This window comes from Macaca nemestrina, chromosome 11 (assembly GCF_043159975.1).
Source record: "Macaca nemestrina isolate mMacNem1 chromosome 11, mMacNem.hap1, whole genome shotgun sequence".
Lineage (NCBI taxonomy): Eukaryota > Metazoa > Chordata > Mammalia > Primates > Cercopithecidae > Macaca > Macaca nemestrina.
In genome coordinates this window covers 56,752,892-56,768,537 of record NC_092135.1, presented here as the reverse complement: position 1 = coordinate 56,768,537, position 15,646 = coordinate 56,752,892, and the positions used below count along the sequence as shown (strand labels likewise).

Sequence of the window (15,646 nt, the reverse complement as noted above, 5' to 3'; positions counted from 1 at the left end):
ACACTTTGGGAGGTCAAGGCAGGAAGACTGCTTGAGTCCAGGCATTCAAGACCAGCCTGGGCAACACAGCAGATCCCATCTCTACAGAAAAAAAATATTTTGATGTAGAGATGATGGTGCACACCTGTGGTCCCAGCTCTTGGGGAGGCTGAGGCAGAAGAATCATTTGAGCCCAGGAGGTTGAAGCTACAGCGAGCCAAGACTGTGCCACTGCACTTCAGCCTGGGCAACAGAGCAAAACCCTGTCTCAAAAACTAAATAAACAAATAAAATTAAAATAGAATAAAATAAAGTATGGTAAGAGGAGGAGAAGGTGGAAGATGAGCTGGTTTTGGTACCTCTGATCCACGCACAGTGCTAAGCCTTTCATACAGGGCTTCGCCTTTGGCCTTGGCATAAACTCTATGAAACAGGAATTACTGTCCCCATTCTACAGACATAGAAACAGGTCAAGTAAATAGGCAGAGCCAAACACAAAACCAAAGTTTATCTGGCTTCAAAGATCATCCTTTTTACCATATCCTATATGTTTGTGTTTTTTTAAAGAGGGGAGAAAAAGGGAGTGTATATGTATATTTTTAATGGACTAACTATAGTTACAAAGTATTTACTCTGTCCAAGTCACCATACTATTCACAACAGGCAAATTTTAATGCAGAAAACAGTGTCCCTGCTGGTTAAAGGATTAAATATAAGAACGTGCTGGGAGCGCCTTATGACAGCTACCATTCATCATGCAAAGCTTCTTTATATATACTAAGTTATTCTTCATTAAGATTCCCAAAATCCTTTAACTTTTCCCAGACATACAACTAGCATTTGGAAGGATATCAAGGCGGAAAAAAAAATGTAAATAGCAAATTAAGTTAGCAAAGTTAGCTATGATAGGAACTTTTATTTACATGTCTGGGTTTCTAAGACAATGTACATAGAAAATTATCACCCTGAGGGTGTCCTTGAATTTATGGCTGTATTTTAGATTAGCATAAGCATTTACCAGAAAAATATTCTGTTAAAAATGTATCGAGCGGAGGCAGACAGAATGCACATTCCTAAATGTGCTTTAAAAATAAGTGACTCTAGAGTAGTAGTTTACCATCACAACTCAGACACTTGTCATTCTGAATAAAATTCAACCACCAAAAACGTTTAACACCCAAGCCACGTTACCCAAGAGACACATGGTTTATAGTCGCAAGATATACTGAAAACATATCCATTTAACCACGCCAACTATTCAGAATACCTTTCCAAACACACCTGGAATCAATTCAACTTGCATCCCATTGATATACTAATAACACTAATTTTTAAACTCTAAGCTGTTACTTCTTTATATATATACATATACCATATATGTATATATATGCTATTAATTGCTAAACTTTTTAAAGATAGGGTCTTACTCTGTCACCCAGCCTGGAGTGCAGTGGTTCAATCATAGCTTGCAGCAGCTTTAATCATCTCCCAGGCTCAAGCAATCCTCCCACCTCAAGTTCCCTAGTGACTAGGACTACATGCAGGCTAGAACCACCATACCCAGATGATTTTTTTTTCCCCACGTTCAGTAGAGATAAGGTCTCACTGTGTTGCCCAGGGTCCCAAACTCCTGAGTTCAAACAATCTTCCCGCCTCCACCTCCACCTCCCAAAGTGCCAGGATTACAGGCATGTCTGACTCACCATGCTGCTCTGAATTACTAAACTTAAATGCCTGTTCTGAAATCATGGAGGGGGTCGGGAGTGCAGAGCGGAATCCTAGTCTAGGACCTATTTTTGCAAAAAATACTTTACTTGACTCTAATCTTGCTTTTAGACCTAGCCTCCAGTTTATAGGAAATACAGGAAACAATGGGACAAGGTAAACACCGCCACAGGAAACAAATTCAGAATATGGGACAACCTACAGGTTCTCTTCTAAAAGTCAGGAATGGGAGGGACGGAGGTAATAAGATATTATTTTTCTACATTTAAAAAGACGAAAGAGACAACAACAACAGCTCACAGTGCAATACGTGAACCTTGATTGAATCTTGGTTCCAAAAAAACAAAAATGGTGACAAATGCTATTTAAGGGAGAATTTGATAATTTTTTTTTTTTTTTTGAGACAGAGCAAGGCTCTGTCTTGCTGGAGTGTCAGGCTGGAGTGCAGCGGCGAGATCTCGGCTCACTGCAAGCTCCGCCTCCCGGGTTCACGCCATTCTCCTGCCTCGGCCTCCCTAGTAGCTGGGACTACAGGTGCCCACCACCACGCCCGGCTAATTTTTGTATTTGTTTTAGTAGAGACGGGGTTTCACCATGTTAGCCAGGATGGTCTCGATCTCCCGACCTCGTGATCCGCCCTCCTCGGCCTCCCAAACTGCTGAGATTACAGGTGTGAGCCACTGCACCCAGCCCAAATTAGGTAGTATTTTTAAGTTAATTGTATTAAAAGTGATAACGGGGTGGTGATTTTTTTAAGTCCTGAGTTAGAAATGCATAGCAAAGTTAGGCAAAAGTACATGATGTCTGAGATTTGATTTTTAAGTATTTTGACAAATTAGATAACCTAACAAACATTGTTCTCTGGGCAAAAGATGTTCTGGGGGAAAAAAAAAAGTTTCTACAATTCAACGTGTTTGGAAAATACTGATAACTCTATTTCCCTTCCAGGATATTTATAATGAACACTAGATCTACGGGTGCTCAAAAGTCCTGTAGTTAAAAAATAAAAATACCTAGTTTACTTTGGTTAACCCAGATTTTCCCACTTATTTGACCACAGAACTTTTTTCCCCGCATAACACCTGTTAACGTCCTAAGACTCAGTTTCCCCCAGAATCCATTTTGGGAATTGTTGCTTTACTTAAATAAACCCTAAGAAAAATAAGGCTCTCTTAAGCTACATGCATGATTCAACAACCCCCGAATAAGAATTTCACAATTGCATCTATTTGCAATTTAGGAACCACTCACTGTTTCGATGTCTTTTGCATCTATAAATATGTTTACTCTTTAACATGTTTTGATTTATAAGTCAGACTCTTTCTACAATATGAAATCCCACTGCAAAAGTTCCTTGAAATGGAATTAACTTTAATTTATTCAAACCCATTGCCTTGGAAATCTACAATGAAACAGATTTCAAATTGTCAAACCATACCTACTTTTTACCTTCAAAACCACCTTAAGATATTTCAAATCTTTCCCTAACCCTTTCCAAAGACTCATGAAAATAAATTACTGGATTTACAGTGGCCAAGAACAACAACAACAAAAACCTTGAAATCAAAGCTCTTTGTGTCTTTCAGTTGGTACTTAGGGTTTCCAGGACCAGAAATCAAAGCTCCACAGATTTCCATCTTTATGAAAACGGGTTTTTAAAAAAATATTTATTTATTTATTTATTTAATTTTTGAAATAAGGCCTTGCTCTGTCGCCAAGGCTAGAGTGCAGTGGTGTGATCACAGCTCACTGCAGCCTCAACTTCCCAGGCTCAAGCAACCCTCCCACCTCAGTCTCCCAAGTAGCTGAACCACAGGCACCGTACCACCATGCCTGGCTAATTTTTTAAAAAATTTTTTGTAGAGACAGAGACTTCCTATGTTTCCCAGGCTGTTCTGAAATTCCTTGGCTCAAGAGATCCTCCTACCTCAGCCTCCCAAAGTACTAGAATTACAGGCATTAGCAACTACACTCGGCTAAGTGGTCCTATTCTTATAAACAGATCCTTTGGAAAAACTGAACTGGATCCCAAAAGAGATGCACCTTAATCATGAATGCTACTTACTCCACGGGTGAAAGTTTCATAGCAAGATTTTAAGTAATACCTGCAATTCATCTGGAAAAAATTATATCATATTCCATTTAAGAACCCCAACACTTAAAAACTCATTGGAAATGCACTTAAAAATGGCCAACAAAGAAATCTGAGCTCGAAGTCTCTGATACAAGAAAACAACCAACTTTGATGTTCCCTTGCCTCTAAGGAAGCAATTTGTAATGTTCAAAACACTTTATATACATTCTGTCATTTGACCCTCAAAACCCTGGAGACATGTCTGTCTTCCATCAGGGGAGCATATATCTAACATAGCTCAACTTGAAAGCCTACAACTTGTGAACCCTCAACTATCTTTGCATAGAGGGAATAATGACATAGATAACTCTATTCAGCTAAGCACTACAGAGCCCATCACCTCCCATCTCCCAACGGAGATGCTCAGGCCAGACGCTACCCTGGGGAGTTATCTCCCATGATTTTGCTTTGTGGTACTTGCAGACAGGTCACTATCTGCAGGCATTCAGATCTTCATACATCTCATCCACCAGGCCTTTCCTGTTATTCCACAAGGACTCCCCTTTGAACTCACTGCATCTGCTAGGATTGTCCTTAATGTTTTTGCACTATTCCCATTTCACCTATGTCAGTGTTCCTATATGAAAGAACATGCCACTGTAAATAACATGCATGAGGGCACACAAACTAGCCAGGAAATAAAAATTTTCCAGGTCTGAATCCTGGGTCCTGCTGTCTTGGTTTGTCAGCTCCCCGCCTTCAATCTCCTTTCATGTACATGGAGCTCCCTGCCTTCCTAAAGCTGCCAGAAGGCTGGAGGCGAGACCCACCCTCCAGAGTAACAAGTCCAGAGTGATGTTTAACAACTGTGGATTCTTTGTCTCCCTTTCTCCCAAAGGAGAAACAGATTGTTTTCTTTTTTAAATGACGAAGGTAAGACAGGACCCCCTACCATCAAGAAGCCTACAACCCATCTGCAAAGCCAACAGGTGAACAACTTAAATGAAAAGCAAACAGAGAAAGACATTATAATGAATGTACAACATACTAGGGAGACTAAAAGGAAAGAAAAACTGAAATGTGGAAGTGGGGGTAAATTAGAAAAAAATGTTCATAAGAAAGCAATATTTATTTAAGCTAGCCCTTCAAAGTCAAAATTTCAGTGGTGGTGATACCGTGAGGGAAGAGGCAAAATTGAAACAAAGTATGATAGTCAGGGATGGGCAGGAGCTCAGTGGTATTAGCAGAGATAAGGAGAGAACAGCTGGGCCTGGAAAGAAGTTAGGGACCAGATCACAGAGATTCTTGAAAGCTGAGAATAAAACAGGGACAGCTACTACTCTTATCTGTCCTTACATCAGGTATGGTGCTTTCAGCTGCAAGTAACAAAAAACACCTAACTCTAAGTGACTTAAACTGTGGTCTCAAAGCTTTTTTTGATCACGCAGGACTATAAGTTAAAAAAAAAAAAAAAAAAAAATTAGCCAGGCACGGTGGCTCACACCTGTAATTCCAGTACTTTGGGAGGCCGAGGTAGGCAGATCACTTGAGCTCAGGAGTTTGAGACCAGCCTAGCCAACATGGTGAAACCCCGTGTCTACTAAAAATACAAAAATTAGCCAGGTGTGGTGGTGCACACCTGTAATCAATCCCAGCTATTCAGGAGGCTGAGGCAGGAGAATCACTTGAACCCAGAAGGCAGAGGCTACAGTGAGCCAAGACGGCGCCACTGCACTCCAACCTGGGCAACAGAGCAAGTTTCCATCTCAAAAAAAATTTTTTTTAAATTAAGCCAGGTGTTATGGCACACACCTGTAGTCCCAGATACTTGGGAGTCTGAGGTGACAGGATTGCTTGAGCCTAGGAGTTGGAGGCTGCGGTGAACTATCATCACACCACTGCACTCCAGCTTGAGCAACAGAGCAAGACTCACTTCTAAAAATATAAAAAATAAAAAATTTATAAAGGTATTGAAGCTCAGGAATTTCAGGGGAAAAAATTTGTAATATATATATTAACATATTATAAATTGTATATAATTTATGTGTAATTAAAACAGTAATTGTGAATGGTATGTATACACACACATGAATGTAGTATATACATTATACAACATGTAAAACTTTTTAAAGGATGGGAGTCAAACAGTATTTTTAAGTTCATTTTGACTAATAATACAAATTCAAACATAACTTTTTGTTGTGGTTTTTCAAGACAGAGTCTCATTCTGCTGCCCAGGCTAGAATTCACTGGCATAATCTTGGCTCATGGCAACCTCCTGGGTTCCAGTGATTCTCCTGCCTCAGCCTTCTGAGGAGCTGGGATTATAGGCGTACACCACCACACCTGGCTAATTTTTGTATTTTTAGTAGAGACGGTGTTTTACCATGTTGGCCAGGCTAGTCTTAAACTCCTGACCTCAGGTGATCTGCCCACTTTGGCCTCCCAAAGTGCTGGTATTACAGGCATGAGCCATGGCGCTCTGCCCATACATAATTTTTGAGCCACCTTCTTGTCAAATTTGTTTTAAAAGTCATGTTCTAAACTCATAAGAACATTTTCTTGTTCCTTTATACGTCTATCATTATCATTACACTTTCTTTGCAAGAATCTTTTTAAACCACGCGCCCATTTTGTGGGGGTCAGTTTAGTTAAAACTGGATAATCTAGCCATAAATGTATTTAGATGGCTAGAGTTCACCAAAGGCAAGAATAAGAATGAGAGTACCACTGTCAATTCCACCAGGTTGTAAAAGGCCCAGTCTTCCCTCAGGCAACCTCATATAATGTAAGTTGACAAGAGACTATCAGATATACCAACCAGTGTCAACTCATACATTAAATATTTTAACAGCTTAATTTTTTCTAATATTCTTGAATATTTTCTTCCCTCCATATTGGATGATCTAGCACACTCCACTTTGGGGACTACTGATCTTAAACAATAATGAGGCTGGGCACAGTGGCTCTCACACCTGTAATCCCAGCACTTTGGGAGGCCAAGGTGGGAGGATCGCTTGAGCCCAGGAGTTTGAGACCAGCCTGGGCAACATGGGGAAACCCCATCTCTACAAAAAATACAAAAATTAGCCAGGTGTGGTGGTGTACACCTGTAGTCCCAGCTATTCGGAAGGCTGAGGTGGGAGGATCACTTGAGCCCAGGAGGCAGAGGCTACAGTGAGCCATGATCATGCCACTGCAGTCCAGCCTGGGTGACAGAGTGAAACCCTAGCTTAAAAAAAAAAAAGAAAGAAAGAAACATAATGAAAATGTTTTTTCTCACAGAAGTTCTGAGTCACAGTGGTTCTAGGGCTGGCTAATTCAGCAGCTAAAATAAGTCACTGTGGGCTGGGGATGGTGGTTCATGTTGTAACCCAGCACTTTGGGAAACTGAGGTGGAAGGATTGCTTGAGGCCAGGAATTTGAGACGAGCCTGGGCAACATGGTGAGACCCTGTCTCTACCTGCCCACCTCCTACACTCCCAACACTGACAAAAAAAAAAAAAAAAAAAGTAACTGTGGTCTTAGGCACCTTTACTCTACACTTGGTGCTACTTGTTCTCTTGTGCTCACAACCTTATGCTTCAAATATGCCAGGACCTAACAGGTGTCATATACACATTCATTAACAAGTCACTGGCAAAAGGTATCGCATTACTAAAATTGACTTGGCTTAATCAAAATTCACTCCCTGGGGCAGGGGACACATCCACCTTACCCTTAAGTACGTGGCAAGTGGAAAACTAATCAAAAGCAGGATTATACTAGTAAGCACAGTCACCCGCTCCACACCCAACCTTCCATATCCTCAGGTCCCATGGCCACAGATTCAACCAACCTAGGTTAGAAAATATTCAAAAAATATTCTAGTAACTGACCACTGGAAAAAAAGATAACAATACAATAAATACAACAAAAAGTAATATAAATTTTAAAACAATATAGAATAACAACTACTAGCATTTACATTGTATTAGGTATTGTAAGTAATCTAGAGATGATTTAAAGTATGAAAGAGGACTGGGGGTTTGGCTCATGCCTGTAATCCCAGCACTTTGAGAGGACAAGGCAGGAGGATCACTTGAACCAAGAGTTTGAGATCAGCCTGGGCTGGTCTCATAGTGAGACCCTGTCTCTACAAAAAAAAAAATATACAAAAATTAGCTGGGTGTGTTGGTGCGCGCCTGTAGTCCCAGCTACTCTGGAGGCTGAGGTGGAAGGACTACTTGAGCCCAGGAGGTTGAGGCTGCAGTGAGCCATGATAGCACCAGTGCAGTGCAGCCTTGATGACAAATGGAAACCCTATCTCAAAATAAAATAAAATAAAATAAAATAAAATAAAATAAAAGGAGGCCGGGCAAGGTGGCTGAAGCCTGTAATCCCAGCACTTTGGGAGGCCGAGGCGGGTAGATCACCTGAGGTCAAGAGTTCAAGACCAGCCCGGCCAACATGGTGAAACCCCATCTTTACTAAAAATGCAAAAATTAGCCAGGCGTGGTGGCACATACCTGTAATCCCAGCTACTCGGGAGGCTGAGGCAGGAGAATCACTTGAACCTAGGAGGCAGAGTTTTCAGTAGCCGAGATTGCACCACTGTGCTCCAGCCTAGGTGACAGAGTGAGACTCTGTCTCAAAACTAATAATAATAAAATTACAAAAAAAAAAATATATATATATATGAGGGTATGCATAAGCTATATACAAATAATACACGAATTTTTTTTTTTTTTTTTTTTTTTTTTTGAGACGGAGTCTCCCTCTGTCGCCCAGGCTGGAGTGCAGTGGCTGGATCTCAGCTCACTGCAAGCTCCGCCTCCTGGGTTTACGCCATTCTCCTGCCTCAGCCTCCCGAGTAGCTGGGACTATAGCCGCCCACCACCTTGCCCAGCTAGTTTTTTGTATTTTTTAGTAGAGATGGGGTTTCACCGTGTTAGCCAGGATGGTCTCGATCTCCTGACCTCATGATCCGCCCGTCTCGGCCTCCCAAAGTAATACATGATTTTTAATAAGGGACTTAAGCATTTAAGGATTTTGGTATCCATGGGAATCCTGGAACCAATCTTCCATAGACACCAAGAATGGTTATAATGTTGTAAACTATTGCAGCAATGGCCCTCAATGAATCATGTAACCACCACGGCACCAGTGAGCCTAGACACAGGGAACCCGGCCCCCATTTCTGAATTCCAAGCAAATAAATAGTTGTTAAGCCACAAGAAGCAAGGAGGACCAGCACACAAAATGCTGTTGCATGGTGACCATCCCTGCCATAGTATTCTACATATGTAGGACAACACAGGAAGAAAGAACCAAACTGTTTCATCCACAGACTTTTTAAATTCAAACATGTAGTTCAGAGTCAGCCGGCACTCAATAAACATTAATAATTAATGTTACTTATCTCAAGTAATTTAGAACAAAGCATGGCAGAGAGAGGGGAGTGTAATGGGTTACACGGGAGTAATGACCAACTCTTATGTTTTTAGCAGTAATTCAATACCCCCTTATGCCTGTGTACATAGCAATTCAGAGTCCCACAGAATGTGGACAAGTCCACTGCCCTCAAGACTACAGGGGTGTACATCACAACAACATTAAGAATGTTCATATCCTTTGGTATGTTGTTATGATCAGCAATACCACTTGTGGAAATGTATACTGCCCTGGCTAGCTCTTTTGTTGATCCAGCTCCCTCCCTCTTCCATTAACAATAACCCTCTTCTTTGTGGGATACTCTGTCTCCCCAAAGCCCCATTTTATGGGTCTAACCGTAACTCTCCTTTGGCTGGCATCAAGCCAACTCAGGTTCCCTCCAGGGCTTTCCCAAATTGGAACTAACATCAAAAAGGCCAATTCTGGATGTGAGGCTTGAGAGCTATAATACCAGCAGCCATACATGTATGATCTTTTTCATATTTCTTCAAAAGCTCATGCAACAGAGGATCCCATTTTTGCACGAGTATACATGCATGAAAAGGTCACAGCTGAGTACTTCTTAGAGACTTCCCCACTCTCCACCCCCATCGCCTACCCAAAGAGGTAATAAGCCACTGTTCATGACTGGCAGGTAACCCTAGGTGTGCTGAGGTAGGGCAGGGAAGAGGTTGAGTCACTGTGGCTCTGGGCTATGTGGACTGAACATACTGGGTTCACATCTGTCTACCTCTACAACTGGAAGGTTTTCACTAATAAATTGCCTCATGTTAGCGGCAAAATCTGTGCTAAAATCCAGGAACCAAGTCATCCCTCTGCAACACTTTTGTCCTTGACATTCCTGTCTGTGGAACTCTTCTTTCTAGAACATTCTCCTTGGTCACACCCACCTGCAGGGGACCCTAAAGACAACACCGACCCTAGAAGGGCAAGTTCCATCAGCAACGCAGCTAAACCAAACCAGGACAACCCCTTTCACTCTCCACAAGATAATGTCCTCTGAAAGCCTTCTTCATCAAAGTCCTCTATCATTCCAAATCCATGCTCCCGATAACAGTATTAAAAACCAAGAGTCATTCTTCTCCTTTGCTGCTTTTGTCCCTTCCTGGTACAAAGTCTCCCAACTTCTCTAGCAAATAATGCTTCATAATGTTCTCTTCTCCTCTCACTCATGGAAATGGTGGCAATTTCAGATGTACTACACCTCCTTCCCAGCCAATGAGCACTGATACATCTTATTCTTGAGGTTTAAACCCCATTGCTTAATATTTTGAAAAGACATTCCTCTGAGAATAAGTTTAAAAAGCTGAAGATGGACAAGCCGCTCACACATAAAAGAGCCTACAGCTTAACACATAATTTCATTTTAGAACCTGTTAAAGAAAATCCATACCAGTCTCCAGATGAGTGTCAAGCTGCAGTGAGTGCCGCTAACTAGGCAAGCAGGACAGAGCACAAACATTTAGAGACACAGCAAAAATGGGTCACCTGCAACCTACTACCTCTTTACCATCAACCCAACAGCATAAGGGAAGGATTTATTTAGCATGGAAAGTGCTGCAAAATCAGACTTATCCAGCCATCAGTAGAAACAGCTCAAGAATGATGACACCAAAAAAAGGAATATTCATCCAGGCTTTGCAATCAGGCTGAGAGATACCAAGATCAAAGGCAAATGATATGTTCATTTTTTATTTTTAAAAAGAGGTACAGATTTGAAAAGTGATTTCCTTAAGAATGCTGTCTGAGTTACTAGTCCGGATTATAAATCACATTACACCCTGAAGCCTACTTAATAAAAAAGAAGTTGAAAATAAACAAATGATTAGTTTGAAGCATGTGACTTTCTGAAACTCTCTTGAGGAGAAAGTTTTATTACCATTATTAGTGAACTGTTTTTAATCCCTGACATCAAAGCATGGATGTTAACCCTGGGGTTCTGAAATCAAAATAACTCATATATTTCCCTAAAAATGTATTGTGAGAAATTGCCACATATTAACATTAGTCTTTTTGGCAGGTTTGAATAAACAGAAAAGAGACTAGGGAGAATCAGAAGACTTTGGTTCAAGTTCAGCTCCACTATTTATAGATGATATGCATCTAATTTAACTTCCTAGGCCTTGGTTTACTCAAATAAAGGATTAGGAATAAAATATGTAAATCAAGCCCTTATAAACCCCATAGCACTGCTCTAATATTACAGCACTGGCTCCAGAATTCCCATATTTCTCAAACTTTTGGAGAGTCACAGAACTTTAGGGATGCAAGGTAATCCCATTTTAGGGATGATAAAAATGAGAAAACCAAAACCTAGAAAGGCTTAAGAGCTCTCTGTACAGCAAAGACTTTTGTAACCTGGGGAGAAAGGGGGAAGGGAGAGGTTCTGGTTTTTCCACCACTGAAATATGCATTTAAAAGAGAGCTAAAAACCAAACTATTTTAAACACTAAAACAAAGCCCCCCACAAATATATAAACACTCTGCTTTATTTTGCTTCTGTAAATGTATTCCTGTAACACCAGTTAAACTATTTATCATAAAGATAAAAATAAAGCCATTTCTTTTTCTATGAGACTCTCAACCCAACTGAGACAAAATCTTTACAATTAGGTTAGAAATGTCTAATGGAAACATCGACATAAAGTTAAAATCCAGCTATGCTGGCAGGAGTCATTATAATATGGATTATAGTTCCACTGGCCCAGGGATGCTGGTTTTAGTGTTCCCAGAGAGATAAAGAATTAATCAGCAACTCAGAAGAGGATGTCGCCTAAAAATGGACGATTTAATCCAGACAACTCCATTGTCTCTAAAATTATGCCCTCAATCATCCAGTGTCAAAAACGTACTATGGCACCAAATAAATTGTGTGTGGTTAAAGAGACAAAATTTCTTTTTTTCTACAGGCTGTTATGGGAAGCAGAAAAAGGCTGACCATGAATCAGTTATGTCTTAGATCAAGGATGAATATAAATTATAATAATTTGGGCATTCTGGTGGTTAAACCAAGATAGCAGGAAAACCATTGCTTCCAAGTTCCAGCAACACTTCGAACCAACAGGCTTGGTGCCAAAAAGTTAAGTTTGGGGCACCACAAGTGCAAGATAGGGTCATAAAAACTCACCTTAAATTTATTTGTGGACTTTTCCTGCTTCGACTAAAATCAATGACACTATTTCCCATCTGTTATTGTCAAATCACAACAGTCCGGAAGCCTGGACCAAGTTCACTTGGCAGGTAACAGGAACAACCCTAGGAGGAAGTCCTGAAGGATATCAGATACCATAGTTCCTTTACTGCCACATACTTTTCATTTCAGAACCACCAGGATATATTTGTGATGCTTTTTGACTAACACTTAAACCAAGCATTCTGACTGACACAAACTGGAGAAACTGGCATACTCTAGGGAAGGTCCCTTGTGAGGTCTTTAAGTAGCTTAGATGAGTAAAACATTCAGACTACTTCCATAATGAACACCTCTCAGCCGCTCATAAATTCTTTCATTCCCAGCAATCAAGAAGCAGCTGTTAAAATCCTGGAATCTTCCTAGCAGCAGATCTGAAATACCTTCAGGCTGACCCAGGAAGCTTCACAACTGCTTTCTTCTCCTTTCCCTCCCCTGCCTCAGGAGTGCCAGCCTGGCAGGAATAAAGATGACCAAGGAAGGAAAAAAGAAGGTAGCGGATCTGGTGAAAGCAGAGACGCAGACTCCCTTCATTTCCACTACAGAGAAATACTAGCCCTCTGTGCCAACTAACCAGGTTTCTCCTTTCCTCTCCCACCCCCACCCCTCCAAACACGCATTAACTTCTGCAGTCTGGTGTGTCTGGCATTTCCAGGGCGAGCGATCTCAGCAATTCTGAGCCCTTTCCTCAGATTCTGAACCAGGAACTTCCTTTCCGCGCCAGCCAGTTTGCGATCCAACCCACGTTAAGGCTCAGCTTCCATTTACCTTGTAACCTGTACAGACGACGCTGCTTCTGAGGTCAAGTTCAAGATGAAGGTTCCCTCATCTCCCAAGTTAACTCCAGCTGGGAACAACGCCACTGCGAACGGTCCCAACACTGGAGGCACAGGGATCTGGATCTGCCAGGAGCTGGCAGGAGGGGGCTGGGAGAAGGCCGTCGCCGAGCCTGGCGTCCTCCGCCCCTTGGCCGCAGCGTCGCGTTTCTACCTGGCCAACGCCACATTTCCTCCCGGAGCACAGTAAGTCCAGTAAGTTTTGAGAACACCGGTCTAGAGACCTTTCTGTCTGCAAACACACCACCCAATGTCTAGAGCTTCCTTCCCAGCCAGGCGTTCCGGAAAGCCGCCGCGCCGAAGCCGGGAGCCCCGCACACCCACAACACTGCTTGCCCGCACCCCAAAGTCCTTCAGGAAGCCAGTGCCCTGATATCGTCCTCCCAAAAGGACCGCTCTGCATCCAAGAACAAGGGGGCTCACAATCTTGACAATTACTGCTTTTCTCAGCGTCCCACCCGTAAAGAAAAACCCCCAAAGTCTAATCCTAACTCACCCCTACCCCCAGTAAAGGAGTGTGGATATGCTAATCGCAGTGTTCTTGGAAGCAAAGCAATAGACTTTCAGCCCAGACTATGGCAATACGATGCCCCCGGCTTAAGTTCTCTCGGCAACTTCGCGACCCGCGCACCCCAACTCTCCGGGGGGCGCCTAGGACCCCGCTGTGCCAGGCGCGCCTCCCCTCGTCTCTCCCGCGCCAGGTACCAGGCGTAGCCCAGGCCCTTGCCAAGCCCGAGGGCTACAGAGAAGGCGGGAAAGGGGGCGAGCAGGCGCGCCGGGCGGGGGTGGTCCCAAAACTCAAGCGTGCCCCGAGCATTCCCGGTTCCCATCACCCCGGTTCCACCGCAGGCCGGCTCGGTCCGGCGCGGCGGAACCGCGCAAGGAAGGTGCGGACTCCCCAAAGCCGCCGAGACCAAGGCCCGGGGCGCCCAACATGTCTGTGCCTATTCCCGGAAAGCTCCCGGGTGTGCCCGGCGGAGAAGGGGGCGCTCCGGAAACTTTCCCACACGCCTTTCCCTTCTCCCATCACCCTCTCCTCCCCGGGTCCCTCTCGACCTTTCCGCACACTGGCAGCTGGCCATGCCCGGGGCGCTCGGCGGCCCACGGCGGAGCCGGGGCGGCGGGAGTTACCTGCCGGGAAAGTTTCCAGCTCCTCGGCGCGGTTCCCCACACCCAGGGCCGGGCCTCGGGGCGCGGCCAGCTCGGCGCTCCGCTGCTGCCTCTCCTCCAGCTCCCGAGGCGGCCGCCGCTCCAGCAGCTGCCACAGCTAAGCGTCCGCTCCGGCCCGTCCCCCGCCTTGTTCGGCCCACACCGGGGCCTCATTGGCAGCGCGAATCCCCGCCCTTGCGCGTGTTCCCGAAGGCACCTTCCTCTCGCGCGCCCGCCCGGGCCGCGCCTCCCGCGCCCCTCCCCGCCCCGGGCTGCGGCAGATCCAGGAACCGGCTGGAGCGCGGAGCGCGAAGTTTCCGTGGGGTTTGGGCGCGGGGTGGCCTTGTCCCGCCTCTCGGCGCCAGGTCCAGGCCAGAGGCACCCTACCGTCCCTTGGGACACCGGGTCCCCCGGGGTGCGCCTGGGCCTCCCCGGGACCAAAATGAGATGGGCCATAGTCTTTTTTACAGCCTCTTCAAAATCAACAAAGCGACTCCGGCCTTCCCTCCTCGCTGTTTTTTTACCACAGCCGAGGAGGACATATGGGAACAATTAACCAAGCTGTAGTTTCCGTGGACGCTTTAGGGTGGCTTGTGCGGCTTTCTTGGATTTTCTCTGCCTCACTTAACTACACACAAACACAAACACACTTTCTGGGGCCAGAATGAGCTAAATGAACTGGAAGGTCTAAGAAGGCATCTCGCAGGCTGCGTCTTTTTCTTTCCCAAAAGCGACTGGGGGATGTTCTGGGACCGGTGATTTCTCGGGCGTCCGTGGGGCCGCGGGTCTGGACCTCCTGCGACCGCTCCGGGCTGACCCGTGCTGTCTGCGCTACTTTCACAGAGGGACAGCGTCGTGCTTCTGTCGGAAGGAGGTGGGAGGGACGGAGGGGAGAGAACACACAAAGATGCTATTATTTTGTCGGTTGGTGGCAGTAAATTAAACTCCTGAGTTCCCAAAATGTTTTGTTATTCTCCAGCAGAGCAAAAACCAGGATAGGGCCTAGGGATTCGGGTGTCCTGGGTTCTCCAAGATCCTCCCAGGAATCCCAGGCAGCCAAATTGGCCTAGGGTACTCTGCCCACTTATTACCCGAAGCTCTCTAAGACAGCCTTCGTTGATCTAGTTGACCAGGGAAGGATCAACTAGAACTGCCCCTGCCTTGTGTGGCCAGCGGGAATTGTGCACGGGTCACCCCATTGGTGTGTCTGGAGCAGAGAATAGAGAAGTTGCTATAAACGGATTTATTGGCAACCCCTAA

At 44.3% G+C, this 15,646-nt stretch overlaps 1 protein-coding gene across 9 annotated transcripts in view; it reads right to left on the bottom strand.

Annotated features, from left to right (window-relative positions):
- The window catches only part of LOC105493193 (tetratricopeptide repeat, ankyrin repeat and coiled-coil containing 1), a 263,922-nt gene extending 249,412 nt beyond the window's left edge, over positions 1-14,510 (bottom strand). For 6 of the 9 annotated variants that reach the window (XM_071072811.1, XM_071072813.1, XM_071072819.1 and 3 more), the window contains exon 1: positions 14,369-14,508. The gene's annotated coding sequence lies outside the window, so the exon portion shown is untranslated. Of the gene's footprint in view, positions 1-13,169; positions 13,297-14,368 lie in introns of those variants that run through there. The other 3 variants (XM_071072815.1, XM_071072818.1, XM_071072817.1) reach the window with 2 other exon arrangements.
- Between the last annotated feature and the right edge of the window lie 1,136 nt (positions 14,511-15,646).